Source organism: Hemitrygon akajei, chromosome 17 (assembly GCF_048418815.1).
Source record: "Hemitrygon akajei chromosome 17, sHemAka1.3, whole genome shotgun sequence".
Classification (NCBI taxonomy): domain Eukaryota; kingdom Metazoa; phylum Chordata; class Chondrichthyes; order Myliobatiformes; family Dasyatidae; genus Hemitrygon; species Hemitrygon akajei.
This window is the reverse complement of record NC_133140.1, coordinates 88387230-88409194: the sequence shown is the minus strand read 5'-3', so window position 1 is coordinate 88409194 and position 21965 is coordinate 88387230. Positions and strand designations below refer to the sequence as shown.

Below are 21965 nucleotides of genomic sequence, written 5' to 3'. Positions count from 1 at the left end.
GTCATGCACTTTAGAAGAAATGAAAAGGTTGACTATTTTCTGAAAGGACAGAAAATACAAAAAACAGATGCAAAAGGACTTGGGAGTCCTTGCACATGATTCCCTAAAGGATAATTTGTAGGTTGAGTATGTGGTGAGGAAGGCAAATGCAATGTTAGCTTTCATTTCAAGAGGACAATAATATAAAAGTAAGGATGTAATGTTGAAACTTTTTAAAGTACTGGTGAGGCCTCACTTGTAGTATTATGAGGAGCTTTGCACCCCTTTTCTTAGAAAGGATGTACTGAAGCTGGAGAGGGTTCAAAGGAGGCTCACGAAAGTGATTCCAGCATTGAATAGTTTGTCGTATGAAGAGTTTTTGATGGCTCTGGGCCTGTATTCACTGGAATTCAGAAGAATGAGGGGTGACCTAATTGAAACCTATTAAATGGTGAAAGACCTTGATAGTGGATGTGGACAGGATGTTTCTTGTGGTGGGAGAGTCTAAGAGTAGAGTTCACAGCTTCAGAATAGAGGAGCGTCCTTTTGGAACAGAGATGAGGAGGAATTTCTTTAGCCAGAGATTGGTAAATGTTTAGAATTCTTTGCCAGAGATAACCTTGCAAGCCAAGTCTTTATGTATATTTAAGGCAGAAATTGATTAGATTCTTGATTGGTCAGGCATGAAGAGATACAGAGAGAAGGCAAGAGGTTGGGCTGAGGAAAATTGGATCAGCAATGATGAAATGGTGGAGCAGACCCAATGGGCCAAATAGCCTAATTCTGCTCCTATATCTTGTGGTCTTATGCCAGATTTCTTCAGCCTCTTAAAGAAGTTGAAATGCTGGTGAGGGTTATGATATCAATGTAGTTGGATCAGAACAGGCTGTTGGTAATGTTCACTCCTGGGAACTTGAAGCCCTCAAACATCTTGATCTCTGCACTGGTGATGTAAACAGGAGCATGTACATCACCTCTTGCTATCTTCCTGAGGTCAATAACCATTTCTTTTGTTTTGCTGTTTTACTGTCCAGATACTCTAGAGATGAGTGTAGGACCAAGGAGATGGCATCTGTCATAGGACTGTTTCAGCAATAGGCAAATTGCAGTGGGTTGATATTGTCTGGGAGGCTGGAGTTAATGCATGCTGTAATCAACCTCTTGAAGCACTTCATGACAGTGGATATCAGAGCCACCAGGCAGTAGTCATTTAAGCACAGTAAAAACACAAAATGCTGGCAGAACTCAGCAGGCCAGACAGCATCTATGGGAGGAGGTAGTGACGACGTTTCAGGCTGAAACCCTTCATCAGGAATGATGCTGTCTGGCCTGCTGAGTTCTGCCAGCATTTTGTGTTTTTATTTATTTCCAGCATCTGCAGATTCACTCGTGTTGCCTTTGAATTCATTTAGGCACAGTACCTTGTTTTCTTATGTACAAGGATGATAGTGGTCTCCTTAAAGCAAGTGGAAACCTCAGATTGAAGCAAGGAGAGCTTGAGAATGTTTACAATATCTAAAAGAAATATCTAAATGACCCTTCTTTTGGAATGCAGGCTGGGAACTGAGAAAGTCGGGAGCGGGATCTTGCAGCCCTCTTTTTTTCAAACTTGTCCAGAGGTTAGATTGCAAGTGTGTGTGAGTGCTATGTAGTTCTGTTTGGATTTCTCTGGGAACTGAATGCTTTCAATATCCTTGATGCATGCCGATGAAAGCATTTGCTGAAGATGGCATCATTCCTGGGTACTGGGTGAGGAAGTGATTAGTGTTCTGGTAGTGGCTTTTGCGCAGTTATACCTTCTGTCGAAACTAGACTTAATTTGTCAGTCCACCATCAGGTAGGTCACATTTTTGTAATCCCCATTTTTGATTAGTTCCCATGATGATGACACGGGTAGAGCCGGCAGTACTCCTCCTTTTGAGGTGTGAAATTGTTGGTGTTATTCTGCTTTTGTCTCCAGAAGAATGATGTGGGTTCAGACCCCACCTCAGAACTTATGCTCATAAATCTCAAGAGCAACCTGGAGGAAGTGCTGTTTTAAAGGTGAGGCTGTGAATTCCATAGCCAGAAAGGTAATCAGACTGGTCAGACTCCTGAACAACTGTGTTTATGTTCTGAAAGAAAGCATTGTTATTGAATAAAGTCTGTCGGGGTTTGTTATTTGTGTATTTAACATTTAAAGAACAGAAAAGCAGCATAATTGATGTGTAGTTTGCTTGAAATATTTGGAGCTCAGGTCCATTAGTGCTGAACCTGGAGTAACTCAGTGTGTTAAGCTCTATCTGTGCAGGTAAAGGGACGATCAGTAGTGGGAGCTGAAAGGCTGAGACTATTAAGACTGAGCATATAAAGAGAAGATTGCTGGTATTGAGAAAAGGATATTGAAGGCACTCAGTTCCCAGATAAATCCAAACCGAACTACATAGCACCCACACACACTTGCAATCTAATCTCTGGACAAGTTTAAAAAAAGTGCTGCAAGATCCCGCTCCAGAATTTCTCAGTTCCTGGCCTGCATTCCAAAAGAAGGGTCTACTAGATATTAATAGACAGCGGTTGGTAGGTGAGTTGGGTAATGGGCAGAATGGATCCAGGTTGGTGGGGTGGGGGTGGGGGTTTGGTGGAATTTTGAGACAGGCTGATTGGTGATAGTTGGTGGAATTTTGAGACAGGCTGATTGGTGATAGTTGGTGGAGTTTTGAGACAGGCTGATTGGTGATAGTTGGTGATAGTTGAAAGTAAATTTGAGGCTCTTGTATCTCCTTCCTTGATGGCATTTGTGAATCATGGCCTGGATGGTGGGGGTTCTTGATGGTGGATGCTCTTTCTTGCGATAGCGCTCCATGTATATGTGTTCATATATAGGGAGAGCTTTACCCGTGATGGACTAAGCTTGTCCCTACTACTATTTGTTGGCTTTTCTGTTTAAAAGCATTGGTGTTTCCATGCCAGGCCATGATTCAGTCAATCAGTATGCTCTCCAGTACACATCTGTAGAAGTTTGTCAGAGTTTTAGATGACATGCTGAATCTTCTCAAACTTCCAAGGTGGAAACAGATGAGGGGAAAGATATTGAGCAGATGGAACTAGTTTGGGGGGAATGGGGGAAATAGCACCTAGAAGTTGATATGGAATCAGATGATGGATGAAAAATGGGCAGATAGAATGAAATGGGGAGGAGAGGGAGAGGGAAAGGATAGTTAGGGGGAAGAAATCCATATAGGCGGACCTGTTGATGATGGCAGGTGGGAGCGTAACAAATCTAGGGTATGAGTATGGATGGGGAAGAATGGGAAAAGGGAATGAGAATCTAGGATCAAGAAAGGGACACTGAAATATGGATAACCTGGGCTGTCGATTACCAAAGTGAAATATAAGGTGGTCTTTTTCTAGTTGTTTTTGACCTCACCCTGAGAGTGGAGCAGACTGAAGACAGGCAGGTTGACATGGGAATGGAAAAGGAAGTTGAAATGACATGCAACCAGAAACTCAAAATGTTCATTGTTGACAGAGTGCAGGTTGCCTGTGAAGTAGTTGTCCAGGCTCTCCATACTCTTACCAAAGGATGCCCTACAGAGAGCAGGTTGGAGGAGGTGCATGTGAATCTCTACTTGCAGTTGCAAGAAAAAGTTTTTGAACCCTTTGCATTTACCTGGCTTTCTGCATTAAATACTCTAAAATGTGGTCTGATCTTCATCTAGGTCACAATAATAGACAAACACAATCTGCATTAATTAGAACACAAACAATTTACTTTTCATAAGACCATAAGGTATAGGAGCACAATTAGGCCTTTTGGACCATTACATCTACCCTGCCATTTCATCATGGCTGATCCATTTTTCCTCTTAGCCTCAATCTCCTGCAGTCTCCCTGTATCTCTTCATGCTGATCAATCAAGGATTTACCAACCTCTCCCGTAAATATACATAAAGTCTTGACCTTGTGGCAAGAATTCTCCAGATTCACCATGCTGTAGCTAAAGAAATTCCTCCTCATCTCCGTTCTAAAAGGATGCTCCTCTATTCTTCAGTGGCTTGAACGGGACACGACTGCGCAAGAGTGTGGAGGTCAGCCAGTGAGAACAGTGGGAAGAGTTTAAAAAGAAGACAACTTTACAGAGCGGTTGACGGAGTAGAGGGAGACAGAGTAGGAAGGCTTTGGCTTAACAGGGCTCCGGCGATAAAGGGTTGAAGTGAGGTAGGTTATCTGTGTAGAATACAGACAGAAAGTATGCATGTGAGGCCGGTGTTCTGTGCTCGGTGTCATATGTGGGAGGTCCTGGAGACTTCCAGCCTCCCGGATGGTCACATCTGCACCAAGTGCATTGACCTGCAGCTCCTTAGGGACCACATTAGGGAACTGGAGATATAGCTTGACGACCTTCGTCTGGTCAGGGAGAGTGAGGAGGTGAAGGAGAGGAGTTATAGGCAGGTAGTCACTCCTGGGGAGACAGATAAGTGGGTAATAGTCAGGAGGGGGAAGGGAAAGAGGCAGATGCCAGAGAGTACCCCAGTGGCTGTCCCCCTTAACAATAAATACTCCTGTTTGAGTACTGTTGGGGGAGACGGCCTACCTGGGGAAAGCAACAGTGGTTGCACCTCTGGCACAGAGTCTAGCCCTGTGGATCAGAAGGGTAGGGAAAGGAAGAGGAAGGCAGCAGTGATAGGGGACTCTATAGTTAGGGGGTCAGACAGGCAATTCTGTGGACACAGGAAGGAAAGCGGATGGTAGTTTGCCTCCCAGGTGCCAGGGTCCGGGATGTTTCTGATCATGTCCATGATATTTTCAAGTGGGAAGGAGAGCAGCCTGAGGTCGTGGTATATATTAGTACCAATGACATAGGTAGGAAAATGGAGGCGGTCCTGAAATCAGATGACAGGGAGTTGGGAAGGAAGTTGAGAAGCAGGATCTCAAAGGTAGTAATCTCGGGATTACTGCCTGTGCCACGTAACAGTGAATATAGGAATAGAATGAAGTAGAATGATAAATATTCATGACTGAGGGATTGGACCAGGGACTGGGATTCAGATTTCTGGATCATTGGGATCTCTTCAGGGCCAGGTGTGACCTGTACAAAAAGGATGGGTTGCACTTGAATCTGAGGGGGACCAATATCCTGGTGGGGAGGTTTGCAAAGGATATTGGGGAGAGTTTAAACTAGAATTGCTGGGGGGGTGGGGACCGAACTGAAGTGATGGAGGAAAGGGAGGTTGGCTCACAAATAGAGAAAGCTTGGAGACAATACGAGAGGAAGGATAGGCAGGTGATGGAGAAGGGGCACACTCAGACTGATGGTTTGAGATGTGTCTATTTTAATGCGAGGAGTATTATGAATAAAGTAGATGAGCTCAGAGTGTGGATCAACACTTGGAGCTATGATGTTGTGGCCATTACAGAGACTTGGATGGTGCAGGGGTAGGAATGGCTACTTCTAGTACCAGGCTTTAGATGGGAGGCAGGCAAAAGAGGTGGTGGCGTTGATCAGAGATAGTGTCATGTCTGCAGAAAAGGACGAAGTCTATGGAGTCACTGTGGGTGGAAGTTAGGAATAGGAAGGGGTCAGTAATTCTACTGGGTGTTTTTTTTTAATAGACCACCCAATAGTAACAAGGACATCGAGGAGCAGATAGGGAGACAGATTCTGCAAAGGTGTAACAATAACAGGGTTGTTGTGGTGGGAGAGTCTAATTTCCCAAATATTGATTGGCATCTCCCTAGAGTGAGGGGTTTAGATGGGGTGGAGTTTGTTAGGTGTGTCCAGGAAGGCTTCTTGACACAATATGTAGATAAGCCAACAAGAAGAGAGGCTGAACTTGATCTGGTATCGGGAAATGAATCTTGTCAGGTGTCAGGTCTCTCAGTGGGAGAGCATTTTGGAGATGGTGATCACAATTCTATCTCCTTTACCATAGCATTGGAGAAAGATAGGAACAGACAAGTTAGGGGAACGTTTAATTGGAGTAAGGGGAAATATGAGGCTATCAGGCAGGAACTTGGAAGCATAAATTGTAAACAGATGTTCTTAGGGAAACGTACGGAAGAAATGTGGCAAATAGTCAGGGGATATTTGCATGGGGTTCTGCGTAGATACATTCCGATGAGACGGGAAGGATGGTAGGGTACGTGAACCATGGCGTACAAAGGCTTTTGTAAATCTAGTCAAGAAGAAAAGAAGAACTTACGAAAGGTTAAAAAAACTAGGTAATCATAGAGATCTAGAAGATTATAAGGCTAGCAGGAGGGAGCTTAAGTATGAAATTAGGGGAGCCAGAAGGGGCCATGAGAAGGCCTTGGCGGACAGGATTAATGAAAACCCCAAGGCATTCTACAAGTATATGAAGAGCAAGAGGATAAGACGTGAGAGAATAGGACCCATTAAATGTGTATGGAACCGGAGGAGATGGCAGAGGTACTTAATGAATACTTTGCTTCAGTATTCACTACGGAAAAGGATCTTGGTGATTGTAGGGATGACTTGCAGCAGACTGAAAAGCTTGAGCATGTAGATTTTAAGGAGGAGGATGTGCTGGAGCTTTTGGAAAGTATCAAGTTGGATAAGTCATTGGGACCAGAGGGGACATACCCCAGGCTACTGTGGGAAGCGAAGGAGGAGATTGCTGAGCCTCTGGCGATGATCTTTGCATCATCAATGGGGATGGGACAGGTTTTGGAGGATTGGAGGGTTGCAGATGTTGTTCCATTATTCAAGAAAGGGAGTAAAGATAGCCCAGGAAATTATAGACCAGCGAGTCTTACTTCAGTGGTTGGTAAGTTGATGGAGAAGATCCTAAGAGGCAGAACTTAACGAACATTTGGAAAGGCATAGTATGATTAGGAATAGTCAGCATGGCTTTGTCAAAGGCAGGTCGTGCCTTACAAGCCTGATTGAATTTCTTGAGGATGTAACTAAACACATTGATAAGTTTCAATGAGGTCATCTCTCATTCAATACAGACCCAGATGCATCAAACGATCTTCATATGACAAGCCGTTTAATACAGGAATAATTTTTGTGAACCTCCTTTGTACCCTCTCCAGTTTCGGTGTATCCTTTTTAAGATAAGGGACCTAAAACTGCTCAGCATATTCCAAGTGAGGCCCCACCAGTGCTTTATGAAGTCTCAAAATTACATCCTTGCTTTTATATTCCAGTCCTATTGAAATGATTGCTAACCTATTGAAATGAATGCTAACATTGCATTTACCTTCCTCGTCACAGACTGAACCTGCAAATTAACCTTTAGGGAATCCTGCACAAGGACTCCCATGTTCCTTTGCACCTCAGATTTTTGTATTTTATGTCCATTTAGAAAATAGTCAATCCTTTCATTACTTTTACCAAAGTACATGATCATACACTTCCCAACACTGTATCCCATCTGCCACTTCTTTCCCCACTCTCCTAATCTAAGTCCACCTGCAGCCCCTCTGCTTCCTCAACACTACCTGCCCCTCCACCTTTCTTCATATCATCTGCAGACTTTGCAACAAAGCCATTAATTCCATCATCCAAATCATTGACAGATAACATAAAAATCGGTCCCATTAGAGACCCCTTTGGAACACCACTGGTCACTGGCAGCCAACCAGAAAAGGCTTCATTTATTCTAACTCTTTGCCTCCTGCCAAGTTGCCACTGCTTTATCCATGCTAGAATCTTTCCTGTAATACCATGGGCTTGTAGCTTGTTAGGCAGCCTCATGTGTGACACCTTGTCAAAGGCCTTCTGAAAATCCAAGTACACAACATCAACCAATTCTCCTTTGTCTATCCTGTTTGTTATATCTTCAAAAAATTCCAACAGATTTGTCAGGCAGGATTTTCACTTCAGGAAGCCATGCTGTCTACGGCCTATTTTATCATTGCTTCCAGGTACCTGGAGACCTCATGCTTAATAATCAACTTCAACATCTTCCCAACTACTGAGGTCATACTAACTGGTCTTTTATTTCCTTTCATCTGCTCCTCTCCCTTCTTGAAGAGTTGAGTGACATTTGCAATTTTTCAGTCTTCTGGAACCATTCCAAAATCTAGTGATTCTTGAAAGATCATTACTAATGCCTCCACGATTTCTTCAGCCACCTCTTTCAGGACTCTAGGGTGTGCACCATCTGATCAGGGTGATTTGTCTACCTACAGACCTTTCTGTTTCCCAAGAACCTTCTCTCTTGTATGGTAACTTCACACCCCTGATGCCTGGAACTTCTACCATACTGCTAGTGTCTTCCACAGTGAAAACTGATGCAAAGTACTTATTCAGTTCCTCTTCTTTAATATTATTGACTAGCTTACTTTGATTTACCATCTTTACCTTAATGGCATTTTTAGTTGCCTTCTATTGGTATTTAAAAGCTTCCCAATCCTCTAATTTCCCACTAATTTTTGCCGTATTACATGCCTTCTCTTTGGCTTGATGTTGGCTTTGACTTCCCTTATTGGCCATGAACATAAGAACAGAAATTGGAGCAGGAGTAGGCTATCTGACCTGTCGAGCATGCTCCACCATTCGGTAAGTTCATGGCTGATCTGCCCATCGACTCATCTCCACCTACTTGCCTTTTCCCCCATAACCCTTAATTCATTAAATCATTCCCATGCTTGTGTCATCTTGCCTTTAGAATACTTCTTCCTCTTTGGAACAAATATATTCTGTGCCTTTCGAATTGCTTCCGGAAATTCCAGCCACTGCTGCTCTGCCTTCATCCCTGCTAGCATTCTTTTCCAATCAGTTCTGGCCAACTCCTCTCTCATGCCTCTAATTCCTTTTACTCTACTGTAATACTGATACATCTGACTTTAGCTTCTTCTCAAATTTCAGTGTGAAGTCGATCATATAATGACTGCTGGCTCCTAAGGGTTCTTTTACCTTTAGCTCTCTAATCAATTCTGGTTCATTGCACAACACTCAATCCAGAAAAGCTGATGCCCTAGTGGGTCAACCACAAGCTGTCTAAAGAGCCAACTCATAGGCATTCCAGAAGTTCACCCTTTTGTTATTCCACACCAACCTGATTTTCCCAATCTAAATGCATATTGAAGTCCCCCATGACTATTGTAACACTGACCTTTTGGCATCCATTTTCTATCTCCTGTTGTAACTTGTAGACCACATCCTTGCTACTGTTTGGGGGTCTGTATACGACTCCCATCAGAGTCTTTTTACCATTATAGTTCCTTAGCTCTATCCACAATGATTCAACTCCTTCTGACCCGATATTAGCTCTTTCTAATGGTTTAATTTCATTTTTCACCAACAGAGCCATGCCATCCCCTTTGCCTTTCTGCCTATCTTTTCGATGCAATGTTTATCTTTGGACATTAAGCTCCCAGCTATAATCTTCTTTCACCCATGATTCAGTGATGCCTACAACATCATGCTTGCCAACACTGCTGTATTACAAGTTCATTGACCTTATTCTGTATTCCGCATGTATTCAGATGTAACACCTTTTAGTTTTGTATTCACCCTTCTCAATTTTGACAACCTTTTACATTGCAACTTATCCTGTTGACTGCAATGTTGCCCTATCATCAGCTTCTCCTTGCCAGGAGTCTTGCTACACATTGCCTCTCTTTGTAAACCAACTACCTCATCTTCAGCACCACCATTCCAGCTGCCATTCCCCTGCCATATTAGATTAAACCCACCCGAACAACTTTAGCCATCCTGCCTGCAAGAATATTGGACCCCCTCGGTTCAGGTGTAGACTGTCCTTTTTCTATAGGTCTTACCTTCCCAAGAAGTGATCCCAGTAATCCATAAATCTAAATCCCTGCCCTCAGCCATGCATTCACCTGCCAAATCATCCTATTCTTAAGAGATTACTACCTGGAGGTCCTGTTCCTCAGCTTTCTACCAAGCTCCCTAAAATCTCTCTTCAGGATCTCTTACCCTTTTCAAACTATGTTATTGGTGCCAATATGTACCAAGACTTTTGACTGCTCACCCTCACCATTGAGAATGCCATTGACACGATTGAGACATTCCTGATCCTAGCACCTGGGAGCCAACATGCCATCCAAATATCTCTATCGTGCACACAGAACCTTGTCTGTGTTCCTACGAAGGAATCTTTGATCAACACTGCAGTTTTCTTCACTTCTGTTCTCTTCTGAGCCATGGCACTAGACTCAGTGCCAGAGACCTGGCCACTTTGGCTCCCCCCTCCCAACCCCCGGCCCCAGTAGGTCATCCCCCTCAATGGTATCTAAAGTTGTATACTTATTATTGAGGGGAATGGCCACAGGTAGTACTCTGCACTGGCTGTGCATTTCCCCTACTTGACACACCCAGTTACCTGCCTTCTGTAACGCAGTGGTGACTATCTCCATGTAGTTCATGTCTATCATTTCCTCATTCTCCTGTATGTTGAAGGTCATCAAACTGCAGCTGTAGTTCCTTACTATGTTCTCTCAGGTCCTGTAGCTCGATACACCTGGTGCAGATGTGTTTTTCTGGCAGACTGGTGGTCTCCCAGACTTCCCACAGTACAAAATACTGCCCTGGAGCCATTCTTGCTATACTATGCACTAATAGATAAGAATGAACAAACAAGAACACAGAGAGTAACTTACACAAGACAAGCTACCCCGCCCATGCCCGATGAGCCAAACCCATTCTAAAGATTGGGGCACTCAAAAGAATGGCTCTGCTTGCACCTGTGATATTTGTATTCCCCCTTTCTAATGAATCCCTATTGCTGATTGATTGCTCCTCAACTCAGAAACTAATGCGAAGCTCTGCCTTTGAAATCTCAATTGTTGCCCTGATGTAAAAAGTAGCTCTTTTCACGCACCCCTGGTTTGGAGTGTCCAGCTTGTGTATTTCTTGTCTTTATTGAACACATTGTTTAATCATTCACAGTCCAGGCTGGAAAAAGAATATGAACCCTTGTGTTTCATAAATGGTAGAACCTCCTTCAGCAGCAATGACCTCCACAAACGTTTCCTGTAGCTGCTGATCAGACTTGAGGAATTTTAGATCATACCTCCATACAAAACTGTTTCAGTTCCTCAGTATTCCTGGGATACCTTTCATGAACAGCCTCTTCAGGTCATGCCATAACATATCAATTGAATTAAGTTTAGACTCTGGCTTAGCCATTCCAAAACACTGTTTAAAAAAAAACTATTCTGTTGTAGTTTAACTCTTATGTTTCAGATCATCGTCTTGTATCATCCAACTTCTATTAAGCTTAAGGTGATGGACTGCTACCTTGGAATTCTCCTGTAAAATGACTTGATACAATTTTGAATTCATTGTTCCCTCAATAATTACAAGCTGTCCAGTCCCTGAGGCAGCAATGTAGTTTCATACCATGGTAATCCTTTATGCTGAAGGGTCTTGTTCTCTTTTCCATAAATGCAGCTTGGCCTGCTGAGTTCCTCAGAATTTTGTGTGTGTTGCCTGTTTCTACCCTCACTGGCATGTGGCATGGCAGCAATCCAGAAATTACTACCCAGGTGGTCCTGCTTTTCAGCTTTCTACCTCAGCTCTTTAAATTCTCTTTTCAGGATCTCATTGCTTTTCCTCCTTATGTCGTTGGTACCAATCTGTACCAGGACATCTGTCTGCTCTCCTTCCCTCTCCAAAATGTTGTGGACACAATGTGAGACATCCCTGACCCTGGCACCTGGGAGGCAACATACTATCTGGGTGTCCTGTTCACGTCGACAGAATCTCCTGTCTGTTCCCCTTAGTATTGAGTCCCCTATCACTACCGCTCCCTTCTCTGTCTTTCCCTTCTGCACCACGAACCCATTCTCAGTGTCTATAACCCAGTCACCGTCACATTCTCCCGGGTGGTCACCCCCCACAGAAGTATCCAAAGCGGTATAATAGTTTTTGAGGGAATGGCCACAGGGGTGCTCTGCTCTCTCTGACTATTTCCATTTCTCCTGACAGTCACCCAGCTACTTGCCTCCTGCAACTTCAGGGTGACTACTTCCCTGTAGCTTTGATCAGTTATCTCTTCACTCTTCTGTACAAGCTGAAGATCATCCAGCTGCTGCTCCAGATCCCTAACACGGTCTTCAAGGAGCTGCAGCCAGATGCACTTCACGCAGATGTAGTTCCCTGGAAGATTCTGGGTCTCTCAGTTCTCCTACATCCGGCATGAAGAACACACCACGGCCATTTAAATGGCACAGTAAGAGAGGAAAAAAAGATGAAAAGGAAACCTTAACAGATACTTTACACAGAGCTGAAGCCTCTTTGGGCCAAAGTCTGTTGGTCCTACTCTCACCACTGGTCTACTCCCGACAAAGGACCAACTTAACCCTTCTGTACTTTTATTTAGTTTGTAGAGCTCTGTTGACACCACTGCTAGGCCCTGTACATTGGACAAACGCCCATGGAGCTCTCTTTTTAAATAACCACTGCCGACCTGTGAGAAATGCCTCTTCATAGAGCTCTGTTGACGCTGCTTGTTAGTTTAGGCAGATTGTGTTTGTCATTTATTTTGATTCTGAAAATCAGATCAGGTTTTATGAGTAATTAATACAGAGAACCAGGTAATTGTAAAGGGTTACCATACTTTTTCTTACAACTGTACCTGGAAGGGCTATTTAATCTCTGGGTGGTGCATCTCCTGTAGTTGTAGGCAGAGTGCCAGGACACAGGGAGAGGTGTGAGAGGATAGTGGAACACACCAGGGAGTCGTGGAGAGTACTGTCCTTGCAGAAATTGGGGAAGAAGGGAGAGGGAAAGATCTGGCATGGTGGGGTCTCATTGCTGCTTGTGAAAGTGGTGTAGGGTGACACATATACTGCATGCCTAGCTAGTAGCGTGCGAGGTGAGGATCAGGGGAATTCCATCTCCGTTCTGTTTGGGTGAGGGCTGGGGTTAGAATAGATATGCAGCAAATGGAGGAAATGTGAGGGCTCTAACTGGCAGAGGGGAAGCCACATTTCCAAAGGAAAACGGTTTGGAAGCCTTGGAACAGAAAGCACTCATGTTAAGAGCAGATGTGTCTGAGAAGAGACTGCGAGAAGGGGATGAGGTCTTTAGAGAAGACAGTGTAGAACAAGGTGTAGTTATTGGGAGTTGTTGGGTTTGTGGCAGATGTTAGTGGCTAATTTGCCTCCTGAGTTGAAACCAGTCCAGAAAAGGGAGAGAAGTGTCAGAAATGGTCCATGAGCCCAACGTGGCAGTTTGTTGTAAAGATGATAAAATTGATGAGTACTGTTCGAATTGATTTAAAATTGACTACATTGAAATGCATTGGATTTAGATTGTAACACACAAAATCTATGGAAAAGAGTTTCGGGCCAAGACCCTTCAGCAGGACTAGAGGAAAAAAGATGAGGAGTAAATATAAAAAGTGGGAGGAGGAGAAGGAAAAACACAAGGTGATGGGTAAGACCAGGAGGGGAAGTGTGAAGTAAAGAGCTGGGAAGTTGTTTGGTGAAAGAGAGAGACATATTTGGAATGGGAAATGGAAATGAGGGTCTCCCAGTGACCACCCATTTTAATCCCACCTCCCATTCCCATTCTGATATGTCTCTCCACTAACAGTAAGAACATTCATTTATTGCAGGAGTCTGTGGACCCCTTGCAGAATGGTACTGTTCTATGGGTTGGGAACCCCTGGTGTTATTTCTCCCTCTGTTGTTTCAACAGGACAGAATCAAACAGATACTCTGGAAATATTGCTTATTTATTTAAGGAGTGTGGTAGCAATGTGATGTGTCTAGTCTGGTAATCCAGAGGCCTAGGTAAGTTTTTTGTTATCTGATTGTAGACCTTTGTAACCAAACTGACCAAGGTGTACCCACAACAAATATATTACACAACACATAAACCAAATATTACCACAAATATGTTAATAAAATGTAATTCAAAATGCATATGAAGTGAGCAGCACAGGTAAGCAGGACAGTAAACAGCTTACTATCCTAGTATTCATTAGTCTGTGTCTGAAGGAAGAAGCTGTTACTCAGTCTGGCAGTCCTAGTCCTAATGCTCCTGTATCTCCTTCCTGACAGTAGTGGGTCAAAGAAATTGTTGAGGATCCCTACTACCACATATCCCAGAGTCTCAGGCTCTTCATCTACAACACTCCAGGTAAGTGTCACAAATAAGGGAGAGGAGACCCTGTACCACACAATGATGAAGCCAGATAGAACATTCAATGGTGCTCCTGTAGAAAGTTGTTAAGATGGAGACAAGGACTTTACACGCCTCAATCTCCTCAGTGTAGCTGTTTCTTTGCCGCCTTGACTAATGAGGAGTGTTGTGGGTCCTGGGTTAGATCGTCTGTTATGTGTACACCAGGAAATTTTGTGCTTTTTCATTCTTTGCAAGGCAGAGCCATTGATGTGCGATGTTGAGTGGTTGGCCTGCACTTTCCTGAAGTCCACAATCAATTGCCTTGTCCATGTTGAGACTCAGGTGGTTGTTCTCACACCACATGACAAGCTTCTGTACCTCCTCTCTGATACAAACTCATCCTTGTTGCTGATGAGGCCAACCACTGTTGTATCATCTGTGAACTGGATGATGTGGTATGAGTTGGTTCTGGCAGTGCAGTCATGGGTCTGCAGCGTGCTGAGCACATAACCTTGGGGGGCACCAGTGCTCAGTGCTGGGGAGCTTGAGATGTTGCTACAAACTCGGACTAACTGGGTTCTTTCAGTCAAAAAGTCCAAGATCCAGTTACAGAGAAGGTGGTTGAGTCTCAACTGGGACAATGGCCTATAGACAGTTCAAATGCCATCAAAGCAGTTGTGAATTTACATTTGGATTAAGTAATTTTAGAATAACATCAATAGAGCTGGTTGTTGTTATTAGTAACCATTGAACCAGTACTTATGGTGAAAACAATCTGAGTCATACAGATGTACAGAGTAAAACCAGGCCCTTTGGCCATTCAACGTCCATGCTAGCCATTGCTTATCCACATCAAAATAAACTGCTGTTTTCCAGCTCTCTGTCTGGAGTCTTCTATGCCTTATTGGTAGACTATATATTTGTTGTTAGATACTTTCTTAAAGAATGGGTTTGAGATTCCAACCACCTTGATCAGAAGATCCTTTCAGAATTCTCCTGTAAACCTAAGCCTTCTGATTTTAGACACCTCTGTTACAGGGTATAATTTCTTTCTAGCAACCTCATCTTTGGCCCTTGTAATCATCTCAGAAAGGTTTCCCTCTAAGGAAAACAAATCCCATCTATCCAGTCTGGTTTTATGTGTGTTCTTTATATTAAAAAAAAATATTTGCAACTTTGGTCAAGCTTGTGTGTAACTAGCTTCTAAAATAATTACCTCATGCTGGAGCAGTTATGGTTGACTAGTAAATACAAAACTTGCTTGCAACTCTGAAATAAATTGAGCAAATTATTTTAAAAGTTTGCAGTTAATTGGACAAAACCACAATGTCCTTATGGATTATCAAAAATGTGACAATATAAGACAATTCTGCAAAACAGGTTATGGAGTAAAGGGTTGAAGAACTGTGGATAAAATATTAACTCAATACAAAGCAAAGGTCATGGCAAATATATGTCCTTCAAACTGGGATTACTGCTTTAAAAAATAATACATTAATGAATTGGAGATGAGTGTGCAGGATAAAATTTCAAAGTGACATCAAATTTTGAGGCGTAACAGGGAAAAGGATAGCAATAATAGGAGTGTATAGACAGGCTGATTTGGCAGACCAGTGACAGATGGAACTTCAATCTCCTCGTGTGAAGTGATGCATTTTGGCACAAGCAGTGAGGTGAGGCTAGATAACACAGTTCTAAAGGGTGTGCAGGAACAGAAGGATCTGGATGTATAAATGTGCATAAATCTGCAAAAGTGGCAGGACGTGTTGATAGAGTGGTTAGTAAAGCATATGGGATCCTTGGATCTGTGTAGGAACAAAAAGATAGGATGATTTTGTTGAACTTTTATAAATGATAGGCCAGAACTTGAGATTATTGTCCAATTCTAGAGATCACATACTTGAAAAAGTTTGTGAAGGTCCTAGGAAAAATGTAGAAGACATTTAATTAGTTCCAGGAATCTGAGGTATCGGTAATAATTTTATGCTGAAGGAGTTGGAATTGTTTTCCTTAGGAGGAAAGAGAGTCTTCCTGGAACTAATTAAATGAATGTCTTCTACATTGTTCTTAGGACCTTCACAAATAATGATGGTTCCAGTAGGGAAAGGAGAGGAATGCTGTTTTGAGTAAAGGATGATCTGAACACCAAGGGACACTGATTAAAGTGCAGGACAAACCATGTGGGGATGGTAGAAGAAGGGATAATCAGGAGTTTCAGAAGGAAATTGGATAAGCATTTGAGAGAAATAATTTACAGGGCAAAGCAGCCTTCTGTGCTCTACCGGTTCTATGACTTGTGTGTAAATCAGATTTGCAAATTCAGAATTCAGCTATCTGAGCTGGGTGTTCCCTGGTGCTCTGCTACCTTGCGCTAATATACATTGGCACTGTTAATTGCTACTTCCCTTTTCAAATTTGTATCTTTCATGAATTATGCACATTCCGTGATACAATTTAACTTGCAGCTTTCAAACTAGTTTCGAATTTTATTGTAGAACTGGCTTGATATTAGTGTATTTATTTTCATGGTATTGAATTATGCTGATTGGTGCCAATTACAAACAAAACAACCAGCTATCAACTGCTATGCTTCAGCACAGCCTGCGCCTGTGTATACCTGCATCAGATGCCCAAATCCAAGAGGTGGTGAATGTCAGATGCTGGCACATATGTACTGCATTACTGGAACAGTAAGGTACATCTTCCTCTCCCCTGCCTTTGCAGTATTCTGAAGAGGCCACTTCCTCTGTCTATATTGTCTATTTAGAGCTCTTTAAGGATAGCAGGGTCAAGGGATATGGGGAGAAGGCAGGAACGGGGTACTGATTGTGGATGATCAGCCATGATCACATTGAATGGCGGTGCTGGCTCGAAGGGCCAAATGGCCTACTCCTGCACCTATTGTCTATTGTCTCTGGTCTAACTATGCATCTTCTCACGGCACTTCCCTTTATAACTGCAGGAGGTGTAATACCTGCCATTTTACCTCCTCCCTTCCCAACCTACAGGTACTGAAGCAGTCCTTCCAGGTGAAGTAGCAGTTCATTGGTGCTTCACTGGGGTGAAGGGACTCAGAATAGGATAGATGGTAAAAAGCGTGCAGTCAGACTGTCGGGAGGGCAGGCAGATGATAGGACAAAATGCAGCCAGCAGGATGAGTATCAGTTCATTAGGGATGCAGAATCAAAAAGGATAGCAAATACAGTACTCAGTGTTATATCTCAATGTAGTGAATATATGAAATAAGGTGGATGACCTTGTGCAGTGTTACACATTGTCAGGTATGATGATGTGGCCATCACTGAATCATGGCTGAAGGATGGTTGTAGTTGGGAGCTGAATGTTCAAGGTTACATGTTGTATCAGAGGGATAGGAAGGTAGGCAGAGGGGATGGTGTGGCTCTGCTGGAAAAGAATGGCATCAAATCAGTAGAAATCAAGATGTACAAACAAGCTGGATGAACTCAGCAGGTCGGGCAGCATCCGTTGAAATGAGCAGTCAACGTTTCGGTCCGAGACCCTTCGTCAGGACTGTTGAAGAGAGGCGGAGATCACAGAGGGTGAGCAGTGAGAAATGGCCTCAGTGAACTCCCGTCGAAGAGAAGATTTAAACTTTTTCAGGGTAGGCATACCTCGAAGAGACTTCGCAGTGGAGTAATGAATAGTAAACACAAAGTACACTGCAGATGCTGTGGTCAAATCAAGACGTACAAACAAGCTGGATGAACTCAGCAGGTCGGGCAGCATCCATTGAAATGAGCAGTCAACGTTTCGGGCCGAGACCCTTCGTCAGTCCTGTCACTCCATTCTTTAAGAAAGGATGAAGGCAGCAGAAGGGAAATTATAGATGAACACACACAAAATGCTGGTGGAACACAGCAGGCCAGGCAGCATCTATAGGAAGAAGCACTGTTGACGTTTCGGGCCGAGATCCTTCGTCAGGACTGTTAAATTATAGATCAGTTAGCCTGACCTCAGTGGTTGGGAAGATGTTGGCATCAATTGTTAGGGTGAAGGTATGGAGTTCTTGGTGACACAGGAGAAGATAGGACAAAGTCACCATGGTTTCCTTCGTGGAAAATCTTGCTTGGCAGACCTGCTGGAAATCTTTGAGGAGATTAAAAGTAGGATAGGTACAGGGGATGCAGTGGATGTTGTATATTTGGATTTTTCAGTCAGCTTTTGACAAGTTGCCACACATGAGGCTGCTTACCAAGTTAGAGCCCATAGTATTACAGGAAGATTACTGGCATGTTTAGAGCATTGGCTGATTGGTAGGAGGCAGTGAGTAGGAATAAAAGGATTTTTTACTGGTTGGCTGCCAGTGAGTAACGGTGTTCTGCAAGGCTTGGTGTTGGGACCACTTCTTTTTATGTTGTATATCAATGATTTAGATGATGGAATGGATAGCTTTGTTGCCAAGTTTGCAGATGATTCGAAGATTGGTGGAGAGGCTGGTAAATGTTGAGTAAGCAGATAGACTACAGAAGGACTTAGACAGATTAGCAGAATGGGCAAAGAAAGTGGCAAATGAAAAACAGTGTTGGAAAATGTATGGTCATGCACTTTGGTAGTAGAAACAAAAGTGCTGACTTTTTTAAATGGGGAGAAAATCCAAAAATCTGAGATGCAAATGGACTTGGGAATCCTTGTGCAGAACACCCTAGAGGTTAACTTCCAGCTAGAGTTAGTGGTGAGGAAGGCAAATACAATGTTAATATTGGTTTCAAGAGTATAGAATACAAGAGCAAGGATGTGATGCTGAGGCTTTATAAGGCACTGGTGAGGCCTCACCTTGAATATTGGGCTACTCATCAAAGAAAAGATGTCCTGCCATTAGGGAAGGTTCAGAGGACATTCACAAGGATGATTTTGGGAATGAAAGGGTTATCATACGAGGAACTTTTGATGGCTGTGGGCTTGTACTTGATGGAATTTAGGACAAAGGCAATAAACACTGGTCAAAGAGCATTGGGCATTAGTGCAGGAACTGGTATGAACCCTGAACTTGCAGATTGGAAGAGCATCAGGCCAGCTTGAATCGCCTAGTTCCTTCTGTTAATGAACTTGTGCTATTATTCTGAAAATAAGTAGAACAGAAACGTTTCTTCAAGTAATTATCCTAATGTGCTTTGAAAGCTCCCGTGAAATCTGATAAATCTGATCTGGTTCCTCCCCCCCCCCCACCCCCCGCTCTCCACCCCATCTTCTTGGTCAGTTCATTCCAGATTACAACAATTTCTAAGTCTAATACTACTTCTTTTGCACTGAGGGCAATGGTTATTAGACTCGGGTCACTGGTTTGGGGCAAGCTAAATGCAAAAATCAGACAAGTGCCTTCAGAAGAAATCCACCACAGCTGCAATTACCCTGGTAAAAAGGCAAGGAAACTTACCAGATGGTATAAGTCTTCAGAAACTTTCAAGACCTTTCGAAACTCTCCTGTCCCTCCAGTTTGTGTCAAATATACTGTAGAATGAAAAGCTCTTCACTTAAATTTACTGTACATGCTCCAGTAACATTCAAAATGAATAATTACACATGGCTTCAGAAATGTTCTGCCAAAATGAAGAATAAAAGTTTTGATCTTACACGAGTCGTCTGGCCTCAACATTGCTCAAGAGTTTCAGAATTTGACTTGAAGAGAAATTATATCACGGAAGTTATTGAGCTTCCTCGGGAACTAAGAAGCAGAATGAATATCACAGTACTCACGAGAATGACAAAAAAAATCACTCATGACAATTCTCCGTTCTGCAGTCTCTGCATGATCATGATAAAGCATATTGTTTACAATGAGAAAGGGAACAGATTTAATATTTCAAGTCCATGATATCAACTGAAATCTGGGGGGGGGGTTAATAAAATAAAAGAAGCAACTTTGCTTTAAGTTACAGGAAGAGGTGAGGGTAGAAAGAACAAAGGGAATATCTGAGGTAGGATGGAGACAAAGAGAACACAGAAGACACAAATGCCATTAGTGTTTTCTGACAAAGATTTATAAAGAATTGTTCATCATGGCAATTTTGTCATGAAGACAACAGTGAGAACAAAATGCTGAACACAGCAGTGATGGAGATCTAAAGGATATTGGAAATACTCATCCAATCAAGAACATGTTTGGAGAGAGAAAATGTGGGTTAACCTAGGTTTACATCAGAAGTGGACAGTTCTTGCACAAACTGGAAAGGACAGTTATTGGACATTTTGAATTTAGTATTGAGTTTTAAGGGCTGCAGTGCACCAAAATGATGGACAAGATGTTGTTCCTTAAACACACTGGGCTTTGACAGGACAAAGGAGATCACAGTGAGAGTTGGATGATGTATGAAAGTGATAGATTGTTTAAGTGATAGACTTTTTTAGTGATATCACTTTTAAATTGTTTCATGATTCGGCTAGGCTTAAATTGGTGGTTTGCTGGGTGAGACAGCTCAGTGGGTCAGAAGGGCCTATTCCACATTGTAACTCTAAATAAATAAACTTTAACTAAGAATGGGATCAGGAGCCCAAAGTAAAGCAAGTCTCTAGGGGTTAAATGGAAATTGTGAAGCAAATTAGGATAATTAAATTGTTGGTTATTCATTGTATCCTTGAAATATAGCTACAGGCACATCTGTGGTTTGCTAGATAATATCCAGATTTAGACTGAAGATTTAGCATAAGAGGAAAAACACATGGATGTATGTGTTGTCCCTTCCAAATTTTACCCATTCCTAATTCCTTGAAACTGATAGCATTGCTTTATAGCATTATAGACATTTTCATGAAGGTGCTCCTACAATGCGCTTGATAGGGTGTTCTAGGATTTAATGAATGATGAAGTATTTCCAAGTATAGGACTGGGAGTGCAGCCAACAGGGAATGATATTTCTATACTTCTCTTGCCCTTGACTTCCTTTGACCATCTCAAAAAATATTGTAGACATGGTAAATAGAACTTAAAATCAGACCCCACAAGAACAGCCCCTTTGGCCCATCTAGACTGTGCTGAACCTTTATCCTGCCTAGTCCCATCGACCTGCTCCTGGACCATAGCCCTCCATAACCCTCCCATCTATGTACTTATCCAGACTTCTTTTAAATGTTGCAATGAACCCCCAGCCAGCCCTTTTGCTACCAGCCCATTCCATACTCATGTTGAAGTTTGGACTACAGGAGGAATGGAGACAGACTAACCCTTATTGACATCAATGGATCTGTGGTTGAGAGGGTGAACAGCTTTAAGTTCCGAGGATCATCACCGAGGATCTCACGTGGTCTGTACACACCAGCTGTATGGTGATTAAAAAGCACAACAGCACCTCTTTCACCTCAGTTTGGTATGGGTCCCCAATCCTAAGGACTTTTTACAGGGGCACAATTGAGGGCATCCTGATTGGCTGCATCCCTGCCTGGTATGGGAACTGTACTTCCCTCAATCGCAGGACACTGCAGAGAGTGGTGCAGAGAGCCCAGCGCATCTGTAGTTGTGAACTTCCCATGATTCAGGAGATTTACAAAGACAGGTGTGAAAAAAGGGCCCAAAGGATCATTGGGGACCCAAGTCACCCCAACCACAAACTGTTCCAGCTACTACCATCCGGGAAATGATATCACAGCATAAAAGCCAGGACCACCAGGGTCCAGGATAGCTTCTTCCAACAGGCCATCTGACTGCTTAATTCATGCTGACACAACTGTATTTCTATGTTATATCCTGTTGTACATAATATTTATTATAAATTACTATAAATTGCACATTTAGACAGAGATGTAACATTAAGATATTTACTCATGTATCCTTATATATATGAAGGATGTAAGTAATAAAGTCAATTCAATTCAAGTCTGAATGAAGATGTACCCCTTAAATGTTTCACATTTCACCCTTAACCCTAGTCTCGCCTATACTTAGTTGAAGAAATCTGTTTGCATACCCTATCTCCACCCC

At 42.7% G+C, this 21965-nt stretch overlaps 1 protein-coding gene across 8 annotated transcripts in view; it reads left to right on the top strand.

Annotated features, from left to right (window-relative positions):
• cebpg (CCAAT enhancer binding protein gamma) overlaps positions 1 to 21965 on the top strand; it is an 80955-nt gene that overhangs the window by 14934 nt on the left and 44056 nt on the right. For 2 of the 8 annotated variants that reach the window (XM_073070491.1, XM_073070493.1), the window contains exon 2: positions 13969 to 14047. The exons of 3 other annotated variants lie outside the window; for them this stretch is intronic. The gene's annotated coding sequence lies outside the window, so the exon portion shown is untranslated. Of the gene's footprint in view, positions 1 to 13607; positions 13699 to 13968; positions 14048 to 21965 lie in introns of those variants that run through there. 3 more of the 8 variants (XM_073070494.1, XM_073070497.1, XM_073070488.1) reach the window with 3 other exon arrangements.